Here is a 15,259-nt window from a genome sequence, read left to right on the forward strand (position 1 = left end):
ACTAGCACACAACTAGAGGTTTATAACCTATTGTGTTGACATTTCTGTGCCCATTCCAGTTAAGTTGGCTATAAATTTGAGTTCTACATGTTCTCAATTGTTTGCATAACTACTTGGAAGCAATGGCAGACCCTTGAGCTGCCAGGTGGCAAGAGGTTAAGATTGCACAAGTTCAATCCATATGAGTTAGGATTTGTCACTAACCTAGTATTGTGATTATGGTTTTGACAAATTCATGTGGATAAGAACACATACACCATAAAATCTAAGTGTCATAAGGTTTCTCTTCGATTCATGAAAATGATGATGAGGAAATTATTTCACTAAGTAGATTTTAAGTAGATATCAATTGTGATATTTGCAGTTCTCAAAGTCGTTAGTGGAGCATGCGTGGTTAACCGGCACACTAACATTGACTTATGAGAAATGGCAAAAAGTCTAAACAATTAAGACTATGATTATGGCATCCCTTTTCATAGTTCTGAAATTGTTTATACACACCCATGAGCTATCTAAGATAAGGTGTATGATTTTGATAAAGTGTTATCAAAGCAATCTAGTATTAGAAATCTAAACTTTGGTAAGAATGTCAATAAAGTATTAACTTCTAGATGTCCAATTGTTTTTTGGATACATGTCAAAGCTAGTGAGAGCACAAGTGTTATGCTAATAATCATCATGTTAGTGGGAGCATGATAATTATGATAAGTATTGCAAGTTAGCAATGTTAATTATGAAAGACAAAAAGTTTCAATTCTGAGGTTGCAGGGGTTGAAAAAGTTGTTTTGCTATAAATAAGGGAGAGGAAATTATACATCATTTCAATTCTAAAAAGCTTAGATTGAGTTTATAATCATTTTAAAGAGCTTATATTGAGATTTTAATCACCTTTAGTCAAGAATATATATATATATATATATATATATATATGAATTTCATGTTGGATTGGTTCAACTTAAGAAAATTTGTAGTGGTGTTGATTATGATCGGTTTGTATACAATTTCTCTCTCTAGTCTAACACTCCAAAAAGGATTCTCTTCCATAATGGGAGTCACTCACTTCCTATTTATAGGAAAGACTCAACCCATTTACATATACAAAGAGGAACGCCTAAACATTACATCCAAGCATGACTTTGCTCCCTAACATTCTCCCCCTCAAAGGTAGGATTGGATGTCTGACTTTAATCTCCAATGAGCTAGCGCGGTCAAGACCAAACTCCCCCTTGACGTAACACCGGTCTTCAAATCCGCAAATGAATATTCGACAAACCCGAGAAGCTTCGAGTACCCATCATTCTCCCACTTTTTATAATAAAAAAATGATTATAAAACCCACTAAGGATGAGAAGAGCCCGAGGAATAGACAATACAATACTCCCCCTTAATGTGTACCAAAAATGAATCACCAAAAATCTTGCATGGAAAAACATTCACGAAAAAGCCACAAAATTTTTTTCCAATTTATGAAAATTTTTGACTTTTTGGGTGAAAGTTGCAAGATTTTACAAAATCCGGGTAGAAATTGTCATTTTCTGAAACTTGCAGGGACCCGTTGCGCCAAAAACAGTCAAATATGCGAAACTCTAACCCATTTGCGAAACCGGGCATAAAGCATAAATTCGCACAAACTGCAGGGACCATAACTGAAAATTCTGCAATTTCTCAGTTTTTATTTCCCATTTGTGAAGTTGGGTATAAACTATCATTTCGTGAAAAGTTCAGGGGTCAAATGCGAAACTATTTACTTTCTTCTTCCCCAATTCACTTATACAGTCAATTACTTCGCATTTTCATTCGCACACCTTTCGCATCTTTCACCCAGTATAACAAAATATGCGAACACTACACAATGATCTTCTTCAACCATTCACATTTTCATTTTGTCATCTAATGCAAACATTATTCTTGAGACCCAGATGCGAAGTTGATGTTGATTCACCCATATGCGAATTCAATTGATTTTATATGCGAACCAAAAAATCATCAACCACACACTTGTCTCACCAAATGCGAAATCCAAGTGAACAACAGAATCAATCCATAGATGCGAACTCATGCTTGTATCATCAACACAATCATTTTATTTTGCGAACTCAACTGAAACCCAATTCATGTCTTTGGAATTTAAACAATTTCATTTTTCTTGATTTCACATGTTGACATCACATCGATCATTTGTTCTCAGTTCATCACACAAATTTAGTTTAGTCGAACATTCAAACCCCACTCTAAATATGCGAATCTTAACATCAAATCCCAAATATTTCTAAGCATTTGCACATCAAAATCAAATACATCGACTTTTCTCTATGTGATCCTTCTTTCAAGTCTCGTTCCAAAATTATCAACCAAAATCCATATCAGCCTTTCGAATCTAAAATTGATTAAACCAATATATCGATTCGAACATCACTGAGTTCGTGAGTCACGGTTTTATTTTTCAGTTCACCAAACATTGTTTTTAACTTCCATTACAGATCCTCAATCAACCAAACTTTCCATCTCAATTAACTACTCATAGTCTCAACTCTAATATTGCTTTGCTGTTCAATTTCTCAAACGACTCAAAACAACAACATCAAAAGCAAAATCAATTCCAGATTCATCAAGAAATCGATTTTGACTTTTAGCTTTGACTCTTCCAAGATTTCAACAACAATAATGAACATCGAAAACAGATGAAATCGAAATAGATTTTAAAGCACATCGAGATGCAATTTGACTCAAGAAAATTGAAATCGAACATCAGATTGATAATCGATTAGCCCATGGAATTTTGACATTTGAAAATCATCATTGACCTCTAATCGAAATCGATTTTAAGTTGAATAAAAAATGCATACGACTTTGAGATTATTGATGCTTCATTGATTTGAATACCTCGGCATCATCGATGATCAAAATGAAAAAGTTTTTTTGGAAGAACGAAACGAAGTTGTATGTAATATAGATTTAATTTTGGGCTAATAAATCGATTAAAGAACAGTGAATGATCAAAAGAATGGACTGGACATTGATGAATAGTAATCGATCGAGATTTTTTGGGCTCAAAGTTATGAATCATATATCGATCATTGATTGGGCTTCAACAAATCATGAACAGTAATATTGAGACTTTGGATCACGGAAGATGAACACTAAATTTTATTTTGTTTTTGGTTTGAATTTGATCTTAACAAGAATAATTGGATCAACAATGAGGTTGAAACAGATTAGATCCAATGAGGCAAATCGATCAAAAATGAAAAAAAAAAAAAAACGCAAAACACGAATCGAAATCATGGATGTTTTGGAATCCATTTGAGAATTTGAGATACCTTTTTGACAAATCGAGATCCATTTTCAACGAACGAATCAAATTTGGAAGATCTTGGTTCTTTTGTCGGAATGAGAAAATCTCCAAATCGAATATTGTACCACCCACCATGCGAGATGTACAACTCGTTCTTCGTGTTCTTCGTGTTCTTCATCAAACCAAGAACATCTTCAAAAGAACCACCAACACATTTGGGTTTTGACTTCAAATTCAATGCAACCTTTGGAGATTGTTGCTTTGAAACCCAAATTTGTTTCTCGGATTTCGGCTTCACAACATTTGATGATTTTTGTGAGTAAACCCGCTTGTTCTTCCGATTCATCTTCTTTTTCTTTTTCTTTCTCATCTTTTTGCTTCTTGAAGACTTTACTTCATAAACAAACCCACTTTTCACAACATCAACTTTGTGAATTTGAATCAAATCTTTTGGAGTTTGATACATGTGATTTTCTTGGATCACCGGCTTCCGATAAGGAATCATTCCTTGAAACAACTCACAAGAACACAAAATATCATCGGTTTGAACTCCAATTGAGCAAAAAACTTTTTCATCTTGAAAATCAAATTGAACTCCTTTTTCTTGAACATCAAGAACATCACATTGAACTCCATTGTCAAGAACTTCAACAAACTTAAGAGCAAGAAGATCAATCGGATTTTCAATAAGAGAAATGAAATACTTGTCAAATAAATCTTTTTCCTTTACTGTCTTCATATCTCTCTCAATCATCAAGTTATTGTAAGCTTTAGTCAAGCATTCAATCTTTGAAAGTGGTCGAAAAATCAATCCACCATGATCATTCTTCAAACCTACATAAGAAATCAAAGTATCCCATGAAATCATCCCACCTTTCTATATTAATCCAATGAATTGTTGTAAGTTGACCTTGTATTTGACATCTTTAATGATCACAATCCAAGAATCATAATCCAAGTACACCATTTCCACCATGATTACAAGAACTTGAAAATTTCTAGAGAGAGAAAGTGATTATGAATGGGTTTTCTAGAGAGAGAAAGTAACACAAACAAGTATTCTAGAGAGAGAAAGTCGAATTATGGATCAAATCAAGGAAAATTTTGACTTCTAGAGCACAAAACACTCTCTAAACATGAAGATCCATGATCAAAAAATGAATCACCAAATCAAGATAGCCATCAAGGATCAATTCTTGATGAAATCAAGAACACCCGCTCTGATACTAATTGTAGTGGTGTTGATTATGATGACATGTGCGGAATTAGAAAAGATCTAGTGAATCATCATAAAAATTCAAGAACACAAGGAGTAAATAAATCTTTGTAAGCTCTTATTAGATCTAGAAAGATTATACAAATGGGTTTGTATACAATTTCTCTCTCTAGTATAACACTCCAAAAAGGATTCTCTTCCATAATGGGAGTCACTCACTTCCTATTTATAGGAAAGACTCAACCCATTTACACATACAAAGAGGAAAGCCTAAACACTACTTCCAAGCATGACTTTGCACCCTAACAAAATTCTATATATTGCATCCCTTTTCATACAAAGATGATTATGGCATCCCTTTTCATAGTCAAAGATGATTATGGCATCCCTTTTCATAGTCAAATTTTTTAGAATATGGCAAACAAAAATTATTATGGCAAAATATTGGTCTAGAACCATGTCTTTATGTGAAACATCATGAATCGTGTCCCATTTACTTTGGGTACAAGATCGCTTACATGTGCTATAATTATTTATCCTTTATGAATTTTTGAAATGCCTTGGGGCATTAAGGGGAAAAATGTCTGGAATTGGACATGACTAAAGTGATTAAGCAATTGTCAAGGACAATCTAAGGTTTACCAAAGATTGGTTGCTTAAGGATAGTTGGAAGTATATTTGTAATATTGGAAGGATCATATTGACATAGTCTGAAAAGAGGCAACTCTTGTTCAGAAGTGATAGTCAAAATGGGAATATAGAGTTGTCTTCATATGTGGAAACAGTTTGTGTAAGGTTAAAGAAACTTAATGCAAGAAGCATGTTCAAAGCAATGCGCTTTTAATTTGAGATATCTTTTCCGTGGAATTGCTTTCCATTGGGATACTCTGTAATGATTGTTGCCAAGTCTTTGTGGCTTTGTACATAATCATTACAAGAGGAACAATGCATATAAGTTTAAAATCTAAACAGATTTCGATAAATGATAGGAATTTGGAATTCTTACATTTAAGACTAGGATTTGGGAGTGTGAAAATAGAATCATTGAAATTATGTTCAAGTGATCTAAGTTCATAAAGAAACGGATCATAGATAAACATAGAGTTCATACTTGGTGTATGGAAAGGCTATTGTTTAGAAAACATAATGTACATGCTTGGAGCATGGGACACCTAGTGTTTTAATTCAAGTATAAGGTTGATAACACCGACACAATGAATAATAAGTAATAAGTATGATGATAAATAGAAAGTGTTCTATTTATATTAATAGGTTTTGATACCATATTAGATTCATTTATTCTTGTGTTTCACTTTGCATGTTTTGACTTCCATAATAACTAGGTTATTCTTCCGGAATGACTAAGTTATTCAAATCATCCACAGTCGGTCATATGTACGTTGGAAGTAGATATGAATCAAGACTGTCATAGGTTGGCTTGTAGAGGTCCAAGTTGGTGGAGAAAGTTATGCTACAACACTAATGAGTGCTCATAAGTTATGAGTATTGGATTCAACCTGTGCTCATTTGAATCACTTCATGGATTTTATCACGAGTGATCATGAGATGATAATATCTTATATTCTTCAAACCTAGAGATATGACTTGTTACTATAAGTTGGTTGTACATTGATTGCACGAAAACGCATTCGGTAACTCGATGTTATAAAACGTGCCTTTGTGTATGATCCAACAAGTAGTAGAACAAGCCACATGAGTCGAAGTTTATCCATTCCTTTTACCTTCGGGATAAAAGCGATATCTATAGGCCCCTCGATGGTTTAGCGATGACACATGTGAGTGCTTGGCCAAGGTAGGACTGATTTGATTTGTTCAATCAATCAATCATCATAAATTGGAAATCGGGAAACAACAAATGGACTGAGAGAATGATTGTAATCCATGTCTCAGTCCATATGATATCTAGAATGGAAGAATATATGATCCCTTATCTAATGGACAAATCATTGACAAAGGTCAAAGTTTGACAACAGATTTAAGAGCTATGATTGCCAGTTAGGTTTTGAAGTCATACTCAATAATAGTTTTAGACTTATCCAAGTAGGAGACTATTGAATTAATGTCTAAGTCCATAACTGTAATTGGTATGTACTTGACCCGACCCGACATGGTCCATTTGGGTTGCACTTCACCCGAATTTATATGGATAATCTTGTGAGAATAGTATAAGTTATGATTTATTAATATATTATAAGTTCTAATATATTATATGAAATCATATTATTTAGTTAGTATTGATCTTAAATTAATTTGGAATTAATTTAGTGATCATAAGTATGACTAATTATATATGGGCTCAAGTATTTATATAGTGTGAGCTAATGTTTATTTGGAATGGGCTAGGCTTGCATGGTAAGACCATGGAGATTAACCCATGGATCTCATGGAATTGAAAATACATGGGTATTGGGGTTAACATGGATGTAACCCTAATCCACCACACTATATAAAGGAGTACTTGACACCTAAAATGGCACTAGTGTGTAAGGTCATAAGAGTGGACAGATTTTAGTGTGCATGCATATTCTCTCAAGTTCTTCCAAGGTGTTTTGGTGATTTGTGATTCCAGTTGAGGCTTCCACACTATTGGGGCTAAGCTCTTAAAGCTTGAAGACATCAGGCTACATCAAAAGGTATGTCATCTAACTAGAACTTTGTAGTATAGGTGCTTCATAATATGCTAGTGATATTGCCATATTTATAACTATTTTTAGGCAATATCTAAGTACATTTTTATTAATAAGTTGATAATATGTTTAGAATAATGATACTTATGACTTTAAATTATTATTTTCAGTCAATTAGAAGTATTTTCGAAGAGAGGGACCAAAAGCGACAATTTATATAACATGGGAGACTTGGAACACAAGAGATGAATAAATCCACGAAAATTATTAAACCCACGATGCGGCATGGATGCCCACGATGTGGCATGAGTATTCTAGAAGATAAAGATCGCATAAAGAAAGAGTCCTTGCCGGATACGGATTGCTTGGGGATCACGATGTGGCCGAGATAGCCACGACGTGGCGCGATATTTTTGAGGATATTTAAGCAATCTTGGTTATGAAGAATAGAGACTTTTGGTGGCCAGAGAAAGGGATTCCAGAAGGCAATTTTGAACAGAAGAAAAGTCCTGGAGAAAAGCTTTCAACACCAAAAGCGTGAAGGTCTATAATTTAGGTTACTTATTTGTTACTTAGGAACATGTTTCAATATACATTGATTTGTGTTAGTGTGTTAGTTGCTATTATGAGCAGCTGAATCTAGCTACTCTTGTTTAGCTAAATGAAGCTTCCAACTTATGAATAGCTTACTTTTATGGATTTCTTTAGTTGGTGAATTGCTAGTGTCGGATTTATAGTTACCTAGCATGCTTGTGTTTGTTTCTCTAGTTGATTGATTCCATGTTCTGTGTAGCTTAGTGACCATTAACTGCATGAACTTGTTTGCCTAATGATTTAGTGAACATTAAATTATTAGAGCTAGGATTGACCAATCTTAGTTAGTAATTAGAGTAAATAAACATAGTTGTGTTAGAGAACGTGGATTGTGACTATAATTGCGTTTGTATAATAATTCATAATTAGCTCTGTGTTTAATTGTGTGTGACCATACGTAATTTGACATGAATTAATTAATTATTGGTAAAGTTAGACTTAAATTACTAATACAATTACAACAAACTTAATAATCCATAATTATTAGCTAGCCATAAGGACGAAGTGGATTCGAACTAAATAAGAGTGTTTTTACTTAATTGACTGAATTTGAGTTAAGTTCATCTGATCTTGTAAAATCAAATAAAACCCTTTCTAAACTTGTTAATAATTAGGATAATTTGATAGCAAGTAGATTAATTAGTAACACCATTCCCTGTGATCGACACCCGACTTACCCAAGCTATACTGTAATCTGACTAGGTACACTGCCTATAGGTGCATAGTTAGTTTAGGATTGTTAGGTTATAAATATTAAAATTAGTGGGTACTTTCGTGAACATCAAGTTTTTGGCGCCGTTGCCGGGAAACAGCTTTGTTTATTAGCTTATTTATTTGCAGTAAATTAATCGATCCTCTTGTGGGGTAAAACCCACAAAAAGTTAATTTTCAGCAAAGTTTAATTTTTTATTTTAGTCATAGAGTCCACGACGTGGCCAGATAAGTGCCACGACGTGGACACCTAGAATTTTAGACTTTTTTAGTTTTTAGTTAATTTTTCTATTTTAGTTTAGTTTTACGTTTTGTTTATTTAGTTTATCTGCACGAGTTCATGATGAGAGGCTCAAACACACCCTTGGTGCCACCACTTGAAGATCCCGAGTCTGGAATTCACAAGAAAAAGACGCCCTTACAAGAATTCAAATCAGTGTTTTCAAAGAAATTAGGGAAGAAGACTAGGGAGTCAAGTTCATCCTCGAAGAACAAAAGCAAGCTTGAACACTTGGATCAAATACCTTTCCAAACCGAATTCGAGTACGATATCGAGCCCGAATTTGAAGAACATACGAGCGAACCCGAGAATGAGCCAAGGCACGAGATGGAAAATATTGAGGAAATGTCCATGGGAGCTTACAGAAAGAGAATTCGAGAAGATGTTGGTCCAGACTTAGTACAACCTGCAATCCCTGCCACTGCTACATTCGAGCTAAAGGGACATATCCTTTCCGCACTAAAGGATATCCCATTCTATGGAAAGGATCACGAGGATGCATTCAAAAACTTAGATGAAGTAAATGACATTTCCGATTACTTCAATGTCCCAAATATTAACAGGGATACCATTTTCCTAAGGATGCTCCCCGTTACCTTTAAAGGAGTTAGTAAGGATTGATTAAAAGCACTTTCACCCAGTACTATAACTACTTAGGCTCAAATGCGTGAGCAGTTTCTAGATCAATATTGTTTACCATCCAAGATTGCTAAACTCAAAAAGGCAATAGCCAATTTTGAGCAAAACCCGGGGGAGTCACTTTACGAAACTTGGGACCGTTACAAAGGGTTGTTAAGGAGTTGTCCTCAACATGACCTTAACTTTCAACAGGAGGTATCAATATTTTATGATGGGGTAAACGTGATGACAAGACAACTCCTTGATTGTCAAGGACCACTTACAAGGAAAAATCCGGGCGAAGTCAGGGAATTAATTGAAGAATTCGCGAAACACTCTCGCGAATACCACAACCCTAGGCAGGAAGGAATTAATGGCTATGGAGGCGCCCAAACTGAAGAAATAGCAGCCATGATTGCTATGCTAAATAATATGGACCGGAGGTTGACACAAATGGACCACTCAATTCATGCCATAAGAGTGGGTTGCGAGAGGTGTAGTGGTCCGCACTTGACCAAGGACTGTAATTTAGATGAGTGTGGGAACAGAAAAGCTCAAGTGTGCTACTTGAGTGGGGATAATTTTGTTGAAGACTGGCGGAAACCAAAGGAGTGGCTGCCATATGAAGAGTATAAGAAGCAAAAAGAAGAGAAGTACAGGCAGATAGGTCGAGGCTTCTATCAAAAGGAGCATCCACCAGCCGAGAAGAAACCCGATCTGGAGACCATGTTGATGAAGTTTATGGAACCCTTGGAAAAGAGACACGATGCTACTGATTCTGCTATTAATGAATAGAAAACTTTACTGAAGAATCAACAAGCCTCCCTCAATAACCTTGAAGTACAACTTGGTCAACTAGCCACTCTGGTTCATGAGAAGCTGTCCCCGAAGACTCCTGAAATGAAGACCCAATCTCATGTAATGGCCATAGATATTGAAGAAGAGGCCATCTCTGAGTTCTTGGAGGAATTAGAAGAGGAACAACAGCAGCCTGATCCAAAACCAAAGAAGGCAAAGTCCGTAAGTCAAGGGGTTGCTGAAACAGATGCGCCACGACATGGCACTTGTCTGGCCACCTCGTGGCCCCTGTCTAAACAAAAAGTGCCTAATCTCGTTTCAGTGTATCAACCACCTTTGCCATTTCCATCCAGAGCTGACCTTAGTCCACTAGAAAGAGAGCATCTAGAGTTTGTTAAGCACATGAAGGGAATCCCGATTAATACCCCCTTTATTGTGCCTTTATCCAAAATTCCCGAGTATCAAAGATTACTACAAGCCTTGATAAACACCCGTAACCAATTAAAGAAGCAGTCTAAGGTGATTCTAAGTGAGCAAAGCTCAAAAGCTGTGTTGGGAGAGATACCAGAGAAGATGGGGGATCCTGGATGCCTCACTCTTCCGTGTGAATTTGGTAAAAAAATGAAGGTTAATGCTTTAGCCGATTCTCTGGCTAGCATTAATTTGATGCCTTATTCATTTTATCAGAAGTTAGAAATTCAGAAGATGAAGGCTACAAGAATGACTATTCACATGGCAAACCGTTCAGTGACACAACCCGGGCATCGTGGAGGATATTTTAGTAAAAATTGGAAAATTTATTTTTCCAATAGTTTTGTAGTATTGGATATGAAGGAAGACCCTGATGTTCCAATTATCCTTGGTCGTCCATTGCTTAACACGGCTGGAGATCTTGTTGATATTCGAGAGTCTGAGCTCACCTTGAGGGTTGGAGACGAAAAAGAAGTTTTTGGGATATAAGATAGCTTCCAAAGGAATCATGTTAAAGAAGAGGTGTTCACAATCAATGAAGATAATGAACTAGAAGAACCGGGAAAGCTTATGGAAGAAGAGATCCAGGCAGTTCATCAAGTCAAAAGAACAAAACCAAGAGCATCTATTCCATATTTGGTTGAAGTCATTGCTTACAAGAGTCCACCTTCTTGGGTAGGCAAGGAAGATGAGATGACAAGTGATGAAAAAGAGGTTACTTCAAGGGGGACAAAGCCATTAGTGAAAGAGGAGAAGGATGTTATAGAGTGCGGGGAGGAAACTAAAGGGACCAAACGCAAGCTTGATGAAGAAGAGGTCAAAGCTAGAAAGGAGAATTCAAAGAAGGCGTACAAAAGACGAGTCCAACCTTACAAGAGGCGTTTCAAGGAACAAAAGGTCTAGCTAGGGATGGACTCTTCATAAGATTCAATGTAGGAGGCACGGAGTCCAGCTTAAGACTCCAAGAAAAAGAAACGCTTCTCAGGAGGCAACCCGAGCTTGGTTTGCATTTTCTTTTCTTTTAATTTTTGAGTTTTAATTAGGAAAGATATCAACTCATCATCTAATAACTGATACTTAGTAAGAATTAGTTGTGGGGAGCTTTAATTAATAAATAAAATACAAAGTAGTTAATTAAAAATTTGTTATTTAACTCATTTTTTTTGAGATCAGACGTAATCCACATCGTGGCTTGTCAATGCCACGTCGTGGTTAAAGAGCAATTACAGTGATAATTTTTTTTAACAGATTATAATCTTTCACAGTCCATGACGTGGCCTTTAAAAAGTCACAAGGGGGGAACCATTTCTTAAAACCATTTGACCGCACATTCCCCATTTGCTTGCTGCCTAACGAACGGAAACAAGGTCCCACAGCCAATTTCTTAATTTGTCTTCCAAATCCTTCGCATTTTATTGTCTTCTAAATCCATTTGGTATGTATTCTATCAATTAATTGTAGTTATTTCTTACAATTTTTACATTTTCATGGTTAGGGTTTATGTGAATAATGAGATTCACGAAATTGGTTGAAATTAGTTGTTGATTTTAGGTTGCATGTCCTTTGAATAGCAATAGGAACAAACCCCAAGTACTCATTTTGGTTAAAATCGTACATAGAGTGACTGATCCAGACCCACATCCCGATTGCGGTCCATGACGTGGTGTGCTTGGCCACGTCGTCACTTCTGGGCAAACAGTTTAATTTTTTTTATGCTTTGGGTGTTTGCTGCTTTGGTTTAATTTTTTTTGCAGAAATGGGACCTCAAAGGGCTGTTCCACAGGAGGAAAATCCGATTGATGTGGCAAGTATTCATTCTTTATATCGGTTTCCACAAAACATTCCCCGACCATTATTGACTACATATGAAAATCGGTTAGGATGGTTGTACAACAGAGAATTTGTGATCGCTCCGATTGTCGATTGGGGATGGCTCGGTGGTGTCGGAATGGTTGCTGAGCTAGAACGATATTAGACAAAAACATACGAAGGGGATCATTTTTCTTTCACTTGTCACGGGTGCAGGAATTTATTCGCGATTCAAGAACCCGTGTATCGGGAGTTATCGGTGGAGTTTTTCTCTATCGTATGCTTCAAGGAATGCACCATTGTATTTACTTACAAACAGGCACTTGTGTTCCAGTTGGGTGGTGTTTATAGGGAGTGTAGTCTTCAGGAGTTTGCTTAACGAATGGGACTTTATACGGAGGTGGAGACTTAATCTCCATTATTCATACCATTTCTACATGGGTGTGTTCAGGATTTTAGTCCCGGTATTATGGATGTCCAGTTCTGGCGGAGTATTTCCAACCATGAGTATAATACTTGTGGCTCTAGTGAGTCACAAATTCAGAATCCTGTTTTCTGATTTCTACATCGCCTTATCACTTTTTCTATAAATCACAAGCATCATGGCGATAAAGTTCCTATTCAGAATTTGTTCTATCGATGGAGTCTTATTACCCCCGGGGTTTGCTGTGATTTACCATATATGTTAGCGAGGTTCATGGGGAAGAAAGAGGCTAATTGTAGGCCCAGGATTCCGATTACAGGAGGATATTTGGTTACTCGCCTTGCTCGGTCGTATCATATTTTGACTCACGACTTTGTGAGGAATCTTACCCGATTCCCGGACACTGAGTTAACCATTCAAGTTTTAGGAGTTATGCGGGTAGTGGTGAATGTCAGGGGTAGTTTTTTTATACCGCCAGTAGATGACAAGCAGGGGGAGGCGCAACCAGGGAAGCCACCAGCCAGATCGAGGTGAAGAAATGCTAGAGCTAGAGGAGAGATAGATAGAGAGAGAGGGAGAGAGAGAGAGAGAGAGTTGCTTTACATCAATTACAAGGAGTACCCGCTGACCCTTTTCAGAGTCGGGTGGGAACTTATTTGGATAACCTCCGGGGACATGCTATTTATAATACCCAGCTTACTGAGGGTATTTATTCACATTTGGGTGTGACACGACCACCTTCTATGCCACCACATTATCCTTATTTTCCAACATGTGAGGAGCTTTGGAATCCGTAGAATGATGGGGCAGGACCGAGGGGAGCATAGGGACAAGGAGATGATGATTGATTTTCTTTTCTATTTAGTTTCTTTTCTTTTGTTTTAAGTAGTTTTGTTTTATGTTTGACTTTGGTTTGTGATGTAAGACTTTGTTAACCTATGATGTTACTCTTTTATTTCTTTTGGGTTGTTCCGTTTTTTAGATTAGCGTTGGAATTTTCAGAAGCATATAAGGCTAAGTCAAGAGTTGTGTTTGTCTACTCGAGTCAAGGAAGGTTAAAATCATGAGTTGGAACCCACAATTCAAGATAAGTGTGGGGTACGTTAGAGGGAGAGAGGTTACAGTTGGGAAGTATATTTACATAGAAGAGTGTTAACCCATTTAGACACCGGTCAAGCTGCTAGGATGAATAAAGCAATGCGGCATTTTTTTCTACGTTCAGTTTCCACGATGTGGGATTCTTACACCATGTTGTGGCTTTCATCCAATTTGAAGAATTGAAGAAGCCTTATGTTCGCGTTTTCATCTAAGGTCACGACATGGTATTCTCTGCCAAGACGCGAATCATTTCATACTTTCCTACATTTTTCTACATATTTGCACCCACTTTGAAGAATTAAAGTTTCGAGTCATGTTCGTGGTTTATCTACATATTCATCCAGTTCTACACCAACTTTATATTTCTGAGAGGTTTGTGTTTGAGATGCACGTTTTCCACGCTTTTGGAGATGGTCACACCACTATCCCAGGGGAGTCTGTTCCTTTTTCTCCCTTTTTCTCCCTTTTGATTTATTCTACGCATACAATGAGGGCATTGTATGAAATAAGTGTGGGGTAGGGGTAGAAAAAGTAAATTATTAGGAAATTTGAAACTTGAAATATTTAATAATTAAATATAGTAATAATAATTTGAAGTGTAGTTGCTGGTGTTATATGGGATGATCCGATAAAAGTTCAAATGTTTAGTTGAGCCAATACACGTTATAGTGCATTTGTGGCCTCCTTTATTTTAGTGAAATCATGGAACAAAAACATAACCCTACTTGGTTTGAGGGATGCAATATGTTTAGCATCCTAAACTTGAAATGTATCCAGGAAAGCTACATCTTAACCAATAAAGGTTGAAGTTGAGCGCCCCTGCTTAAGCATGTAGGCTTTGAGTGAAAAAGTGAGGTACATGAAAAAAAAAAGAGAATTGCAAGAAAAGTTTGAAGAATTTTGGAGCAACTAAAGTGAAGATCAAAAGATCAAAATTCCGAAGAAATTCAAAAAGTTGAAGATACCAGAAATCAAATCAAACAAGGTGGTGAATTCAAAGAAATCAAAGATTAAATTATTAAGGAAGTGAAGAATTCAAAAGAGTTCCATAGTGGTATCATTAATTGTAATTCTAAATTATGTATGCTTGGGTTGCTCAACCAAAAATACTTTGAGGTTAATTGAGATTTATGCGGATGGATTCGGAGGGTTGCATAAAATGAGCATTGTTCGAAAGAAGTGGGCGAGTGTTTATGAAGATTGTGAGTATTTAAATTATGGGGGGCGGGGGGGGGGGGTACTTTAGGAAAATTTTAAACACAAATGCATGCGTTGAGGTCTTGGCATAATGGCTGAG

General features: G+C 36.4%; 1 non-coding gene across 1 annotated transcript; it reads right to left on the reverse strand.

The window, feature by feature from the left end:
* Nucleotides 1–9,455: 9,455 nt before the first annotated feature.
* LOC145013528 (small nucleolar RNA R71) lies at nt 9,456–9,562 on the reverse strand. The gene has a single exon (XR_013665081.1). It is a non-coding gene; the product is annotated as a small nucleolar RNA R71 (small nucleolar RNA).
* Between the last annotated feature and the right edge of the window lie 5,697 nt (nt 9,563–15,259).

Source organism: Lactuca saligna, chromosome 8 (genome assembly GCF_052625555.1).
Source record: "Lactuca saligna cultivar CGN05327 chromosome 8, ASM5262555v1, whole genome shotgun sequence".
Taxonomy (NCBI): domain Eukaryota; kingdom Viridiplantae; phylum Streptophyta; class Magnoliopsida; order Asterales; family Asteraceae; genus Lactuca; species Lactuca saligna.